Here is a 17,972-nt window from a genome sequence, read left to right on the forward strand (position 1 = left end):
TCGGTCTCCAAATACCACTATTTCCCCTGGTCGTTCCTTTCCATTTTCTTTAAAAGAAGGGTCTCTTTTGCTTTCCCAGCTGCGCCCGACCGCCTCAACGTGAGTCTGTTCTGTTGTTTTTGTGTCCTGATTCAATTACCTCCGCGGGGCCGCTTTTCCTGACAAGTGCTGGACTGCAGAGATGCGAAAAACTCTTATTTTATGGCATGTGGTATGTTTGATTTATGGAGATCCCAGGAACTCCTCACAGCAAAGCCACACTTCACCTCCAGCCCTTCTTTCCTTGCTCTGAAGTGCTCCTAAACTCCTCTTTGTTTCCACCTGAACCTCGATGTTCTCTTAATCCCGTCCATTCTCCTCCTCGCTCACTGCTCCTTTTGTTCACACCTAACCTCTAACATCCCTCTTCTCTTTACTCCAACCTCCTCCATCCCTGCCCTCTCCCTCAATTTTATCTCACCCAACCACTACCCTTCATCCTCTCCTGCATCTCCTTCATCCTCTGTTCTTGTATGCATCTCATTATTACCGGCCTCTCTCCAGTAATCTACCTCAAGTGACCCTCAACGACTTTCTCGCCCCATCTCCCTCTCAACTCCTTCGCCTGTCGCTGTAGAAGAGTGGGTCAGTGTGAGGCTCATTTTCTTCTTGGAGTTTCAGCCTTTCAGTCAGTTGAGTAGCTCAGTGCCTCCGATGAAGACACACTTGCACTCACGCACATTTGCACACTTGAACAAAAATAACACGCACAGCAGATATCACTGATGCAGGCATCCACTTGCTGGAGAGTGATTTGCAGTAAAGTTAGGACCTAAATTCGTTCTGACTTCATCTATCGACTCCACGCGTTTGAGTGTAACCATGTGATAATTCCCTTTTGGGTTTCTGTGACGGTATTCTGTAGGACAATTCAGTTTACTGACACAAGACGGAAAATCAGAAGAGCTGCCAGTTCACATTTCACCATGAGAAAAGATTTATACTTTGAGTCGATAAAATCGCAGACATTACAGCAACAAAAAGTAAGCAGATCTGTTTGAAATACCGCTGCCGTTTTTGATAACATGCCACCCGCCTTGACACCCAGGAGCAAATTCATTTTACAGGATTCAACAACTCATCTCTCTGAAGCAGTCTCTTTGTAAACAAATGCTCTTGAAATATCACAAATTACATTTTGAAGTCTCCTTTGTTTAGCAAAACAGAAATAATGTGGTCAGGTGATCACGTGATCGCATCTTTACCAGCCTACACTGAGAAGAGCGCCGTGGGTGACTGCAGATTGCAGAGGCTTGCTGGGGAACCAGACGAAAGACCATACTGAAGCGCCGTTGAACCTGCTAATTTAGCTGCTGTCTGTGTGTGACAGTTATTTTTGAAACAGGAGGCTGCCAGAGTGTATCGTGCTCACAAATTGCTTTTGTGAAACATGCCTCTTGGTCTCAAGTGAGCCGATTGGTGGCTCTAATAGCCAGTTTGGGTGCTTATTTCAGCAAATTACTGTCCCAAGTGATCGTCTCGCAGATCATAGAAAAAATAAATTCCTCTTTAAGGCGCTTAATATCATTGTCCCCCTTGTCATTAGTCCAATCCGTTTAAACTGATAAATCCAATTTCACACACAGACGTTTGTTTAAACTGTCACGAGGTTGATATTGAGCTCCCTTTCCTGATTTCTTTAAGTTATGATTTGCTTAGCGTGTTGCTGATTACCGGTGGAGACGCTTCGCCCCAAATCACATAAGTATAAAAGAAACACACGCACACCTGAGAGGCGAGAGTGTGGATTTTCTTCCATATTGCCAAGAGAGGCAGATTTCTTCACAGCTTATAATTATCAGCACATAAAGCTGTTTTATTGTATGACTTACAAAAGACTGGGGCAGCAAAAAGAGATTATTGTTGCTGTCGAGTCTTCTGCTGGTTATTTCTTGATTGAAGAGATCCAGCATATTTCTTAGTCTAACCATCAGTCCCAAGCCCAAACATATTCTGATTCCACTGATATAAAATAGAACAAAAACAGAAAATCCTCACACTTCAACAGCTAATCTACAAAACAAATTAAATCACAATCAAATTCTTTTATCTGTAACACATACACACTCTCATACTTGAGGGTTTGAGTCAATAGGATTTTTTGCACAGAGGAACATCCATGTAAATACTAACTAAGGCCTAAAAAATATGGCCAATAAATTAAAAAATATGACCACTGTGACAGGCAGCACGGTGCTGCAGTAGGTAGCTGCATCTCCCAGTACTCTGTCTTCTTCCTACAGTCCAAAGTCATGTATATTAGGTTAATATTTGATTCTAATTGGCCATAGGTGTGAATGTAGCATATTTTCCAGACCATTTCTCCTGCATTTGATAAGCGGTTAAAGAAGTGTTGAGCTTTGAAGCTTTGTTTGGCGTTTTGGCCGTCACAATCTTAGTTTTAGCTAATGCTAACTACCTCAGTGTTTAAAGTGCATCCACAGATGCATTAGAAATGAAATGTTGATGTATAAATAGAGTAATACCAGAATATTATTAACCAACACAGAAGGCCTTTTAGCACAATTAACTGCGCAACAAGCCATAAACATAGTTCAGAGGTCCAGTTCAGTGTTTTAAATTAGCTGAGGTAGTTAGTATCATACAGCTAGCAGCTAAAGCAGCCTGTGTCACGTGTTATGGACATTATAAAAGATGGACAGTCCAGAGCTTTGATGCCATAAAATGAAGCCAGTGCAGAAGTCTGATCAGATCTATCAACATTAACCATCTAACAGTTTGTAATTCTTTCGGTTCTTTAAGATAGAGTTTTAAATGATTCTTTAGATATACTTGATATTTACGTGTGAATGTAATGGACATATGGGATTTTTTTTTTTTACTGTCTATGTGGTTTAGAAATAATTGGTCTAATTGCATTAAATTGCCATCCGCATTTGCATTAGTATAATTTGTCTATTGATGAGGTACAATACAGATGGTGATAGCTTCAGATGCCGTAGAAATCTGTGGAAAAACAGCTCTCTGTCTTGACCTCTGTTTACCTCCATTATGGACGCGCCAAAGGGGCCCAGGCCCACCTGGTAAAGGCACTTTACCTAAAATACCCATATCACTGATACACAATTGCAGTGTGAGCTCAGTTTAATTATCCGGTTCATAGTAGTTTAGTGCTTTTGCAGCAATTGTGGTAAACAGCATGACTGAGGAGGACACTGAGGATGCAGGTCAGACAGTGGGAAGTACCCTTGATGTCTCTTTGAAACTAATTCATCAGCTTGTGCAGCTAGTTTTAAAGCATGATTCGACTAAAAGATTGCAAAACCAATGGAAATGTGTTGAGTGTATTGTGCACTCACAATCAGCTGCAGTGTGTGAGTTCATTGATCCACTTCTGCACTTAGAGAAAATGTTTGTGTCCTGTTTGTCTCTGTAACTTAAGATTTAGATTTCCTACCTGTAGCTACATTTCTCTCTTGGCTTTTTGGAATAGCAAGGTGAGCTCAATGGCCCCCATCAAAGCTGGTTGCCTGTCCACTTCTTATGGTCTGCTGCCTCTGTAAATGCTTTCCTCTTGAGCTGATGGGCTCAGTCGCTCATTTCGTCCTTAATTTAGTCCATTTTGTACATCTTGGTCATACTGTGATTGAGTAATGATGATTATCTGGGGTACGCTGATGGCTAATGATTCAAGCTATTAACAAATGAACATTTAACAGTCACCTCTATTCCTCTAATCATATCAGGATTCAAAACATCTAAATGGCGATGGTGAAAGTCCTCACCTTGAGTCGGTGGCTTCACAGTAGCTCCATTCATCTTATACCACCAGGGTCCCCAAGCAGCTTTCACTTAATGATGCTAAACCCCTAATAATGCTAACTTAGTAAAAATTAAAGATCTGAGTTGTGAAAAACAAACAAAAAGCTAGCAGCAGCTTTTTTTTTTTTAGTATACTGTAAACAAGTGTGTGTTGACTGTAAAGCTGGTCGTGTTATCACAGGGGTCTTTTGGGATTAACTTGTTTTTGGAGCCAGCCTTAAGTGGCCATTTGGGAAACTGCTGTTTTTGCTTCATTTTTCAGTCAAGGTGGTTGCTGTTTGATGCTAACGAGCTAAAATTAGACCACGAGCTGATGCTAGCGCTGTCTGTTGTAGGGTTTTTTGGTCTCTCTCTCTAATGACTCCTTAAACTTAAACTGGTAAAGTGAACTCATACTCACACCCTCAAAAAGCACACAAGTAAGCATAAACTGATAAGTGGGTCATGTGCACACTGACAAAGAAGCGCTTCGGCAGTAATAAATACTTTTAGCCCAGGTAAACAGCTGTGCAGACACACACGTACACATTTTGCTTTTTTACAAACAGGCTTTAAGCTGGTGAAGAGACCATACACACACACACACACACACACACACACACACACACACACACACACACACACACACACACATTTACAGAGAGAAACATCTGTTTTTGGCCTATAATCAAGCTCATATGGACCCCAGGGCCAATGTGACAACAGCAGGCGAGACCACACATTAGATACTCCCACTAGTTGTATGACTGACTGCTGGGGATTTAGAGCAGTCAGGGGGTATCAACCAAGAGTACAACCTGTAATTGTTCTTACAATAACACAGGAAGGTCTTTTCCAAATTAATACATGCCATAATTTCAGGGAAATTTAGGCCAGCTGACCAAAATCTCAGGAGCTTAATGTCTTATGTGGTTCTTAGGTGCTGTAATGCGTGTTTGTGTGTGTGTGCTCATGCTGCATGAATATGCATTGCGAGGGCAAGCTAACTTTTGCAGCAGCAATATGAGGCAAAACCTAAACATAGAAAGTGAATTAATATATTAGAGTTAAAAGCAATGATATTCAGCTTTGATGTTGAGCCATCAAAGGCGTCATGAAACTGCACAGTTCAGAGGGGCAGTGTTGCGCTGTACTGTATATTTAGCTGTGAGCTTAAATTAGACGTGTCACCGCTATAGACACATGCCATGCGGGCTCTTCATCTGTCAGGGAAGTTGATGTAGCTGTTGCAGCTGATTAGATGATATTGTTTTTGCTCCCAGGTGGCAGTTTTTGGAGGACTGTGTTTGTATTAAACGCGAGGAGTGGTTGGGAAAGAGGGTAAAAAGACGGACAAAGATTGCATGTGTGTGTCCCTTTGTGTATTAATTTGAGCGTGTGTTTGTGTGTGTGTGTTGGCTCGTCCTTGTGCGCGCCTTCAATTCAGCCGAGCGAGAGCGCACTGAGTCCCTTCCTCATACCTGCCTAATCAAGTTGTAGAGGAGCCTGCAGCAATAACGGCTCAGAGTTAATACTGGCTGGCCCAAATACAGACTACAGCTTCTTACTCGTATCCTGAAACCCTTTGGAGTTTCCCCCCCACAAAACTCATTAAACGCCGACCACAAGCCTTAAGTTTACACTTGCACACACTCGTGCACACCTGCTGACACATGCATTCTTATAATGATTATAGCCCATCCATCCACTTCCTAGCAAAACAGAGGGTGGGTTTTTTGATAATTATGTCTTTGCAGGTTTAAAAAAAAGCTTAAAGATACACCGCTTTTATGATATGTGGCAATTTCCAGCTTTACAAGTGTGTTTTATGTGCTATTTGTTCTGACAGATGTAGCATTCTCACTTTTTTGGGTTAGAACACGAGCAGACAGACAGGATGTGTATCCTCACTCTTTGTAGCCTCGAATCCCTGATGCTATCTGAGATTTCTTTTACAGGAAAGTGATGACACACTATCAAAGTGATTGCTATTTGTTACGTTGCTCATTTGGGTCAATTAGAAGAAACTTATTATGTGTTGTCAGTGTTTTGGGGGCACAGTGACACCGTACCCCAAGGACTTGCAATTAGTCTGACTATGAATTCCTCAAATAGTCACTAGTGTTCGTCATAGTCGTCAAAGTGTTGTTGCTACAAGGTAGTTCAAGGCAGCCGTGCCACGAGCTGAACATAGAATAGCTGAAGAGTGAATGCTTGCTTTCTAAACCCAACACTATGATAGCACAGTGATATTTCTTTGAATGTTTTATTTTAAAAAAACAACACTACAATTTTTTTAATTATGTAACACCCGGATCTTTGCAGTAGTTAAACAGTAGCACAGATTTAATATTTGCTTTCAAAGAAGAATTTGCAGTTTAATTAAAGCAAACAAGGAGGAAGGACACCTCCTGTGTCAAAATTTATGTTCAAATTAATAGTAATGTGTTTTATGTTGTGCCTCTCTCTGTGAATGAAAATAACTTTAAATAACGAGAACTAAACTCTGCATGTCTGCTGGTTTTGGAGTACCCACTCAGTATGACTGCTTTACAAATGTTACATTTGCATAATGCACCTATGTGAAACTCCCTTGGACCATGAAAGATTGAATAAGATATGCGGTTATGATGACCTTTGTCTGAATTTTTATTTGACCCGAGGGCACAGACGCCACCTTCAACTTGTCTGTGTGATGAAAAAAACAGATGCACGAGTGTTGTGAAAACCTTTAGAGGAGATTGAGGGAAGATGATCCAACCCCAGACTGACCCAACTTCAAGGAGCGCTCTGCATGCCTGAGCTGGACAGAGCTCATGGTCAGGTGTGCTTTGCATATCTGAATGGGATCAAAATCAATAGCTACAAGAGGCTACTCTGGGTATGAAGTGAGGTCTTCTTACCTTTTTTATATTTGGGGAGTTTCTGCAGGACCTTCCTGTGCAGATACATGTGAGTATGTGAATGCTCCAGCTTGGCTTTTAGTAATACATTTTCTGTGAAAGAATATCAAACCCCTTCCACTGCATCACTTTTAGGAGCTGACATGCTCTCTTTATCCACTGAATTCAGACCAGAGGAAACCAACTATAGTCATAAAAACAGCCTTCTGCACACTGTCTCAGGCAAAGTGCACTTTTCAGCCTAATTACAAGCTACTGCAGCTCTTTGTCTAACTCAAAATAGCCTTGAATTTTTCTTCTTTTTTTTAATATTAAAACCAGAACTGACCTCCCAGCTGAATGCTGCACAGCCTCCCTGAAGTGTTTTTCATATTTTTTCTAAACCATCTCAAAGTCTGACTGCAAATGGCAATGTCAGCAGTTCTTTCACCTTGAAATACTGTAAAGCACATTAGTGAAGCGATGATTGAATGTGGCTCTGTGATGCTCATTCCAAAATGGTCAGAATCAAAGGTGGAACTGACCAGGCAGGTTCAGGTTCCTCCCTGTTTTCAGAGTCACGTCTTTGTTTGCAGTTCTTTGATTGTCCCTGTGTGGCCAGATATAATCTTTACCTGCTCTACTTTCATTGCACCCACCTGTCCATTCTTTGTAGCGTAATTTAGCAGTACACTGGTGGAGTGGATTAGCTGTGCAGTTCACGCTTTCTGTCTGAGGTTTCATGCTTTTAAAGGAGGGCAGAGTGTCATTGATCAGAGAGAGAGAGACAGTGAGGAAACATTATGGTGAGACCTGATTAGTAAGAGCGGAGCATGACGTGCCGAGGGATCAGCATCAGTAATGACACCCGAAGAAAATCTGCTTGAGCCTCAGTTTCCCAGTTTCCCTCTGAAGTTTGAAGTTTCCCCTCCTGTCCTTGTCTCCAAAGCGTGGCAGCTTCTCAAATGCACCACCTCCCCACCTCAGTGCTATTATATGAAAGTCTATGAAACAGCCTGCAAAGGCAAATTTCACTTTGGGAGTTTTAACGATGTTAGTAGTTCCTGTTTGGTTTGGTTAACATGAGGCAGGGCTTACTTGGCAGGGTAAAACTCTCATTTAACCTGCATTTCTTCACTGGCACTTTGTCAACTTGTGCTCCAATTCAGTACTTCTCATGACCTTCCAATTGGCATTTACAGAGGAAATCTACCTGCACAAAAGGCTTTGTCACAGTGGTTAATGAGCACATGGTGAAGGACAACCTGGTCATTAAGCCTTTGGACCTAAGCATGTAGATAATGACGTCTATTGATGTGAGGTGAAATAATGATGTGGCGTGGTTTAAGCTCTTTTACCTTACAGTAATCCAGTGAGTGTCTCTGTTAGAGGGGAAATGTGGGTTGTTAAAGCCGTCAGCAATGAGTACTTTATAAATAGCGCTGGAGCGCTGAATATTCATGCCGCACATGGAGGATGGTGTTAAGGTTAATAAGATATTTTTTAAAAACTAGTTGATGAACTGAGATTTTAATATGCAAATAGGGCTCATCTGTCTTAGTGTGCATGAATTTTCTTTTACAATAATAATCAATATGAATGTTTTTCGCTTACAGAGGAAATGATGGAAGTTTTTCTTTCTTTTTTTAGCATTGCATAAATGAGAAAATGCTGTCAAAAAAATCCACTCTGTTTAGGAATAAAATATTCCTTGCTCCCAATGTTGTGAAAAAATCTCTTTTTTTATTGGAAACGTGTATTTATGGATACATTTTTAATCAAATACATGTATTAAATCTCTGCAGACTTTTCTAAAGGAAAGCTCAGAAAATGCATAATAAAAGTAATTAAATGAAACTCTTGCACACTATCACTACTGGAATATTTAATAAATACAATGTTTAAGTTAATTTGCTTAATGCCTCAATCAACCCAACATCCACTATATGAATTTAATGTTACTGATGGTGCTGTGATATTTAGATAAATTAATGTTTTTACTTAAAAGCTAATGTTGCCAGATTGATGAGCCTCCTGTTTGCTTCCTTCTGGGGTACACAAATAAAAGTGTCCATTAGTAAGCTAATCTCAGTAGCTTGCATGTTATATGATTGTGTAAATGGTAAATGGACTGGCACTCATATAGCGCTTTCCTACTCTAACTGGGCATTCATCCAAACACACACTCATTCATACTGGTTGTTTTTTCTTATACCTATAAACCTTGTGTAACATTTGCGAACGCAATGCATCAGGAGCTTATTATTTTGTCTGAGGATATTTAAACATATGGATGGGAGGAGCTGAAGATCAAACACCTGATTCTGATTGGCAGACAACCTGGTCTCCCTCCTGATCCATAACTAGCCTTGCAATATGTGTGTGAGTTTGTGGAGATGCTGCACACGATGAAGGCAGATTTCATAAAAACGATAAACTTATAGATGTCACCAGGAAGATTAAACATGCAAATGAGGTCAAATAATATTAAACCTTATGTAATGTATTTTTGATCATTTATTTCTACTAGTCTCAGAAGTCAGTGCATTAAAAAATCATATAAAATCAGATCATAATGATGGCAAATCCAGTGGCTGAAGATTTTATTCAAAATGGAACAAAAATGATCTGAAACAGACATTTTATTATTTCAGTAATCAATATTAGCCTATTGATTATTGATTTTGATGGCAGCAATGCAGCAAAATATTTAGATGGGGTCAACAAAGGGCTGTAAAATAAAAAGAAACAGATTTATAACTAATTAGGTTAATTAGCAGCAGGTGAGTAACATGAGTATAAAAAGAACATCTTATAGAGGCAGCTTCTAGGAAGTAATCTGCAAAAAACTCAAGTTGTAGAACCATTTTAAAATAATATCCCTCAACATTAAATTGTGAAGACTTTGAATATCCCATCATCTACAGTCTATAATATTATCAACAGATTCAGAGAATCTGCAAAAATGTCTCAGTGCGCAAGAAATAAGTCTGAAAATCACTATTAGATGGCTGAGATTTTCAGGCTCTCAGATGAATGAATCTGTGATGGAAATCACTGCACAGGCTCAGGAACACCTCCACAAATAACTATCAACCATCCACAATTGTAGGTTTAAACTTTGTTAACCAAAGAAGGAGCCATAAGTGAACACGATCCAGAAACACCACCATCTTTTCTGGGACAAGCTTATTTAAAAAGAAGAGAGAAGTGAAGAGAAGTGGAAAACAGTTCTGTGGTCAGATTAATTAAAATTTGACTTCTTTTTTTTAATGGGTGCAAAGACCAAGAAGACCCAGGTCTGCTGAGCAGCTAGGATCCTATATCAGACAAGAATGGGACAACATTCCTCAGTTCCTATAATTTGGACTGTTGTTAAAACAAGAGGAGATGCTACAGAGTGGGAAACGTGGCTCTCTCACAGCTTTTCTGAGACATGTTGCTGTTATCAAGTTCAGTGTTCAAAATTATATGTTTTCTATGTTCTATTGAGTATAAAATCTGGATTCATGAGATTTACAAATCATCACATTCTATTCTTATTTGCATTTACAAAGCATCAAACTTATTAAGAACTGAGGTTGTATTTTTGTGTCTCGATATTGTACGTTATATTGTACAAAATTTTGTTGTTTGATTGACTTTTTAAAGAAAAATCATTTTGCTGGATATCAGAAGCATGCTACTATTAAAACACAATGCACTTGGATCATTCACACAATGATGGACAGCTCAGCATATATTAATGTCACTTGCCCTTTGCTTTCGCAGTTTTTTTCCCCTCTGAGAGGGTGTTGCGAGATGTTGTGCTTGTTTCAAAACAGCCTGGCCTCTCTCGTGGGGAAAATACGCTGGATCACACAGACGGAAATGCAATTACCGCCTCCCTGCAGAATCCTAATCACTGAGCCCTGATGTTAAAAGTTAGCCTCTTTAATGTGGTGCATTTCAAAGACGTAGCACAAATCATTTGATTTACTCACTCGCGTCCTCACAAGATGTAAATAAGCTTATTAACCAACCATTTTCATATCTTCATCCAATGACCTCAAGAAGCATTACCGACATTAATGCAACGGAGGCTCGAAAAACTTACTAGTGAAATTAATATATTTCAAATTTTTGTTTAAATTCTATTTTTTTGTGTCGGTGTAGCAGCTGGTTGTCTGTGTTTTCAGGTTCAGCTTTAACTGAATATAAACCGAGCTCCAAGCTAGCAAACTTAAATAAATTTTTAACACATTTGTTTTTAAAAGTGCAGTTGTGATATTAGTGCCTGTGATATAAATAACTGCAGAATCAAAACATTTGCTACACCTCCTAATTGTACCGCGGACTAAAATAAGTCTTCTTCTGGACGCCAAGTGGGAATCAAATGCCCAATTAAAGTCTTTACCCGTAGGCCCTGCTCCTGTAGAAGTGAACAGAAAAGAGAAGGAGAAGAATTACTGAAGTAGCACATTCCATCCTTATATAAGTTTTTGCCTTTACATGGCCTCAATAGATCCAGAAATACAAGATGCCTGGGGCTAAGGTGTGCAGCTTGCCTCTGAAAGTGGCAGGAAGTCTTGGGCGTCTCTATTTTGAGGAGGCTAACTGTCAAAGTGGACTGGTCCGTTCAGCTCGCAGTGAAACGCAATCCTTCAAAATTCCTCAGTACCACGGCGAGGAAATAAAGAGCGAGACAAGAGAGACAGGCCTACATCTGTTTGCTCTGTCTAGCGGAGACACAATCACATCAGATGTCTGCAGGCTCCGTCTCCAACTCTGCTCATCTCTTGTTCCAGTTTACCCTTGGGAGATAAGTTCGGGGAGATGCAGGCTCGGGCAGGCGCGTACGCACAAAGACCACTTCTGCTGCGTCCCTTCTGTGTTGAAACAGCTGCTGTTAACCAAACCCATCTCTGCTTTTCATTAACGCTCTAACTTTCTGCCATTGTGCCTATCTCTGATGTTAACGCAACAAATTACAAAGGCCTGACACTGAACAGACACGCACAGGCTTACACGAATGCACACATACGGGTAATTAATTGGTTCCAGTGGAGCCGGGAACTAATTTACTATCCCTCCTGCCACATTTCTTCAGATACAGAGAGACTACTCATCTCAAGGCAGCTTTCTTATTACTCCCTCCCCATCTGTAGGTCCCTTATGTGTGCTGAAGTATATCTGTTCATGTTTTTCTTTTTCATACCTATGTTGTTGTTTTTCAGGCATATAATTACTGAGCTGTAGGATTTGGCTGCTTGTTAGGCTTGTTTTCTTCGATGTGTTGATTGTGAGAAACATGTGGAAAGATTGATTACCGCACACTTCTGCCTGCTTTTTTGCCCTCTTTTGACCATTTGGGATTTTTGTTAGGAACCAGCCAACTTAAAATAATTTTTTTTTAAAAATTAAATAAAAAGCTATATTGAGATGGGCTGAAAAAGTATCGACCATCAGCTTGGTTAGAGCTACCCCACTTGCAGTCTGGTTTCTTTCCAGTAGCCAAAATAAACATCAGTCTTATTAATAAATCATCACCGATTTATGCTTTCTGGTGAAATTGGGTTACCAGTCTTTTATTAAATCTGACTAATTTAGCAAACGTTCAACCAAACGCAAACCAAAAGTTAAAAAAAAGTAATCTTACTCTAATACACAAAAGCTCTGTTTGTTCGCCTGCAAACTACTCCTACATAATCACGAGTTGAACAACCAAAATGGGAACACAGGTACATTTTAGGCCTCTGAATGTTCTTGTCTATATCAGATATTATGTCTTCATGTTACCTAGCAACCACCTACCAAAGGCTACATAGTTACACCTTATGAAAGAACCATATCAGTTTAATTTCATCAGAATGTCTAGGTTAATAAATAGACTGTATGTGTGTGCATGTAGGCAATGGGATATAGTCCATGTATAGGTAAGCTGTAAGGGATGTAAATATATAACTATAATGAAAATCAAGAGATCCTCTTTGACTATATGGGTTATATTTAACTGAACAAAATCTTGCTTACCACTCATATCACTGCACACTTAGCAGGGTTGGACAGTAGATGTAGACTGTTTGCAGAAAGGTTGAGATGAGCCCCCTTATTCATAGTATTTTCATTTATTTAATAAGTTATCGATATTGGATGTGGCTGTATTGATACAAAATCGCCACACAACATATCGCGATACTGTGCTGTATCGATTTTTCCCCCCCACCTTTATTTGGCAGTGTCTGGCTGTCGAGTGTAGTAGTGAAAAGTCTGAAGCTCCAGCAGCACTTGTAGTGTAAAGAACGATTTTATTTCTTGGCCAACGTGTTTCGGCCAGTCATCAGTATATCTGTCCACCAATCCATACAACTGTGTGGTTGCATCAGCAAGGATGGGCTGGACATATGGTCATGCAATGTATTATCAGTGTATATTGTCAGCATTTTGTCTTATTTTATATGCCTAACAATATATGTATTTATACAGTGTACTTAAAACAATAAGATTTCAAGCCACGTGAATTAGTCCAGCTTAAAAAAAACACTGTTTTCCCAGCTTGTTATTATAATCTTGTCAGGTTCAAGTTATTGACATGTGTAGGCAAACAAAATGGCACATGATGTACGACCATAGCAGAAATTATGAAATCCTCTTTGACTAAATGATGTTACAAAATCTGCCATACCAATTGTCACTGAGGACAGTGTCTGGTTGATGAGTGTAGTAGTAGTCAAATAGCAGTTGACATGACCCCTCAATAACTGATGTTTGTGTGTCCACCTCAACAAAACTCCTGATTGATTATTCTAATGGATCTGTTACCATTTTACGATTTAATTTGAATACATCATGTGGTGTTAAAAGGTTTTTGGTCACGTCACATGTTTTTGTGATAGAATAGAAAGGAAAAAATTGCAAGTGAAAAAATGACTTTATTGATATAGCTATTTAAATACAAAAAAAAATTACGTATGACAGTATATGTTGCAGACGGAGTGTTTTCTAGCACAGATGTATTTTTGAATTAAACCCATGTATAACAAGCTCATTTACACACAAGCTGATCGGATTAACCATTAATGCATATTCTGTTGGCATAATATGCATCAGGACGAGACAACAAACAGATGTTGAGGCTTACTTTACTCAAAATCCACTTAATGGGAACAGCTTGGCACGAGCATGCAAGGAATTAAGTTGATGATTTTTGAGGAGTCACTTTAAGCTATGTATGGCGTTATGTAGGTAAATAAAGATTGGGATCCAAAAACTGTCTTCTAAAAATCTCATCTGTCATGTTGCCAAGTTTAGACTATAAAAGTAAATGATACTTTATCTTGTTTTATGCTTCACATGTAAAGCCGCACTAACAGATTTTCTGGCACGTGAGGAAAAGTGGAAACAGCCTGTAAACACCCTTTGATTTGGCAGGCAAGTGTTTACACATCCAGCAGCAAATGCACTAATGTTAGCATTCATTTGGTGTCATGTTTGTGGCCACCAGGATAAAATCCAAAATGAAGAGTTAAAAGAAGCTGTAAAAGTCTGTTTAGCAGGGGTCAGCAGTAAGAATTAAGGACAATCCTTTGCATATAATTAGCTGCTATATACCAACAGGACTTTAAATAGAAACAAAATAGCACCACGATTAAGTATTAACTTTATGATTAAATACCCTTTCTTGCTTTCCACCTCTGCTGCAGAAGCTCAAACGGCACAAACAGCTGAGAGCTCTGCACAATCACAGCAAGCTCAGCCGAAGAGACTCGACCTCCCCTGTGGTGGAATCTATCTGTAAGGGATTTCATCCATCATTCCCCAGTCGTACTCTGTCAACGCTAAAGCTGATGATTGATTGCAAGATTAGTAATTGGATGATTCGAAACTGCAGAAGAACAGACAGAAAAGAAAAAAAATCTCCACTCACTGATTTCATTTCTCAGCTGAATGAGAGGAGTTTACCCTTGGATGGCTGTAATTTTCTTTTCATTTGTAGCGTGGTTAACATCAAGCTAGCATTTCAATGCTCTTTTGGACGTATAGGTCGATGAGCCAGCTGGTCTTGTAGTTAGTGGTTTCCCTGTGATACTGGCAGAGCAGTGGGCGTCCTCGCTCTGTGTCTTCGCCTCAGAGGTTCAGCAGGCAGGTGTGTTTGTATGAATGGCAAGTCAGTTTTCGACTTTGTGTTCGTGCACAGCCTTAGACAGTGATAGTGTAATTTTGCACCGAGTGAGACAGCCGGCTGCCCGTTAGCCAACCATGTAATTAAAGCTTTAAAAATGTCACCATTCCTCAGTGGTGGGCTTTATGCCCCTTATCGCTGCGGTCCCAGGTGAACGTGCATGTGTCGGTATGAGTTTAGTGTTTGTATTTCCTGCACTGCTGCCAAGTTATTTGTCTGCAAGTCTTTGAGTGTTGTGGCTATTCCCGCGCCACGGCCTTGGATCACTCATCAGATGGCACGGCTCTGGTAGCGCGAAGTGGCTCTTTTTAATACACCTCACGGAGAACAAAGGCTTTTGAAGTGTAAGGAATCTTTTGATGCCAGTTCATTACCTAAGCGGTTAAATTTTGGGGAAATGACAGAAAAATCTTCAAACATCCACAAAAAGGATTATTTTGATCATATTCAAGTTATGCGGGAAAGAAAAACAGAAATCAATCAAGCGTTTTGGGGATTGATGTTGATCTTAAGTATAAGCTGTGGTCGGAGACATTGATGAATTTAGGATTACAGAAGGGCCCAAAAATTTTTAATAACATGGGTGGCAGCAGAAAAAAACACTCCCTTCTCCTTATCAGAGAAGTGACTGCATTACGCTGCTGAGGCGCATATGGAAATATCAGCTCTCAGTGTGATGTTGTTTTTGGACAGCAGTGACAAACTGTGGGTTTCGTCTCTGAGATTTAAGCCACTCCAGCGCTGTAAGGTTGTTTTGACAACTTGGTCCCTGTGAACAGCGCCTTCTTGACACTGAGAGCAGCTCAGACACTAGCCTCGGGGTCTGGGCTGCATGTCAGAGTCAATCAGTGCCTCGGCCGGCCACATTTCTTTTTTTCCTCTCTTTGTTTCGTTTGTTTTTAGAAGGTGACACTGTTACATCCCTCAGCAACAGCCTGGCTATAAAGGTTAGGATAGGTGTGCTGTTTGTGTGATGATGGAAATTGGCACAGAAGGGCTGAGTGTGTGGTTTATAGATCCTGATAGCTGATAATCCTTTTTCCCTGTGTCTGTGCTGCATGTAAATCTCTCAGGGCCTTTTTCACTAAGAAAACATTAAAGAAGCAGTTCAACACTTGAAGGCAAATATGCTGATTCACTTCCTTCAAGACAGGCATAAATCAAAGTGACAAACTGCTATTTTATGGACTTTATTGGAATCTCTTCAGATCTGAGTCAATATTTTTTTTCTGTAGAGCAGTAATGTTTTGTTGCTGCAGAATTAGATACACAGATATAAGGCAAAAAAGAGAGTTTGTACAATTCTAATGAACTTAAAAGTCAGTATTTGGTATGAAGTCAGTATTTGTTCTTTGGTGTGACCACCTTGGTTCTTCAGCACTGTGTTAGGCAAGCTTTATGTAAAAGGTCTTCAGGAACGGTTCTCAAAGCTCTTCTTTGGATGCTGGCTGCCTTTCTCTGTCAAGACACACTGCTTCAGTAGTCCAGGCTCTGGGGAGGCCAATCCATGACTGATCCTGTAACTGCAGTGTGTTTGGGATCATTTTTATGCTGAAAAATGAAGCTGTTGCCAATCAAACACATTCCAGATGCTGTTATCTTTTCTTTGTATATAATTCCATTAATTTTGACAAGATTCTGAGCGCAAGTGGCTGAAATGCAGCCCAGCTGTGGACACTCCATAGGACCTGTTGTCGCTGATTTTCAGCACAGTTCTTGTGTAATTTGGCATACCTCTGCCTTTTCTTCAGTTTCCCTTCCATAAGAATGGCTTCTTGACAGCCGCCCTTTCACTGGGACCATTTCTGAAGAGGCTTCAGTGAACAGTAGATGGATCAGCTGAGCGTCCTCTGTCAGGTCTTTCCACCTGTCCTCTTTCTTTAACTTAACCTACCAGGAGATTTAAAGTTCACCAAATAAAATTGTCTCTCATTTGTTCTTCTGCACAAAAACTCGTGCGCACAGGTGACAACGTGTGGTTTCAATGCATAAATTCTTTAAATTATTATTGGTGCTGGTAGATTGGTGTTGTTATCTTTGGACACAACTTGACTTTCATGTTAAGCTGAGTCTGCCAGCTTCTTATCTCTTTTAACAGACTCTGTATATGAATATTTAGAATATTTAGGGTAAGTGACAAGATTTTTGGTGTGGCTTTCTGATTTCTGCTTATAGTTTGCTTGTAGTTCAGGGTCTTTTGATTGGGCATTTTTTTTGTGGCCTACTGGTAAACCACTGATTTGAAGAGCAATGGAGGACTGTATTTGCCAAAAATCAAACATAACATCTGTTCATCTGTATTTTTAACACAAATCTGACCTGCGATGTGAAGCACCAACGCACAGCCTTCCCAACAATCACAGTATGACTTTTTTTTAGCACATGGTTGTTTATAAACATCAACAGAACATCTTCTCCAGACTTTTTAAGTAATTAAATAAATAACCAATACTTTCAAGCAATTTACAGTTGTGTTCATCTAAATTCATTTGCAGCATGGTGAACTGCATCAGACTCAGTGGAGGACTTAAAAGGATGAGGTTGTTGATTGACGAGAAACAATATTTGATTTTATTCTAATATATAGATAGTGGTAAATACTTCTTAAGCACAAATGTTCTCTTTAAAAGAAGTCTATCAATGATGTCTAGGCAACGTTGAAGATGTAACTCAACCAAACATCACAATGACTAGAGGCTGGGAAACACCACCAGCTGAAATGTTTGATATGTTGTCATTCACTCCAGTCAGCAAACTATAATAGGCTTCCAGATTTGGCAGTTTCTTATTTAGCCTAAATAAAAACCAAACAACTTCTCAGTGTGTTACTTCTCAGCTGAGAAGAAAAAAAAACCCACTGAGATGATAAACTCTGTAATTATGAAGTCGGAGTGTAGGTCACGAGCTCTGGCTCTGCCTCGCTTTGACCTAAACTTGAAAGGAAACAGTTCAGGTCTGTACTCTGACCTCGTGTAATGGTTTTGAGTCACAGGTTATATTACAGTACCTCCAGTAATCATAAAAGGAGAAAACAGCAACACAAGCTCCTGCTGGGAATTGCTTTCTGTTGGCATGCGAGAGGATATTTCTCTCTCTTCAGACGTGATGTCACTTTCCTGCCACATTTT

At 39.8% G+C, this 17,972-nt stretch overlaps 1 protein-coding gene across 1 annotated transcript in view; it reads left to right on the forward strand.

Moving 5' to 3' along the window:
* sema5a (sema domain, seven thrombospondin repeats (type 1 and type 1-like), transmembrane domain (TM) and short cytoplasmic domain, (semaphorin) 5A) overlaps positions 1 to 17,972 on the forward strand; it is a 171,774-nt gene that overhangs the window by 16,582 nt on the left and 137,220 nt on the right. The window lies entirely within an intron of this gene.

Source organism: Diplotaxodon limnothrissa, linkage group LG9 (assembly GCF_057381915.1).
Source record: "Diplotaxodon limnothrissa isolate DT_005_m linkage group LG9, D_limnothrissa_male_GT1.1, whole genome shotgun sequence".
In the NCBI taxonomy this organism is placed as follows: Eukaryota; Metazoa; Chordata; class Actinopteri; order Cichliformes; family Cichlidae; genus Diplotaxodon; species Diplotaxodon limnothrissa.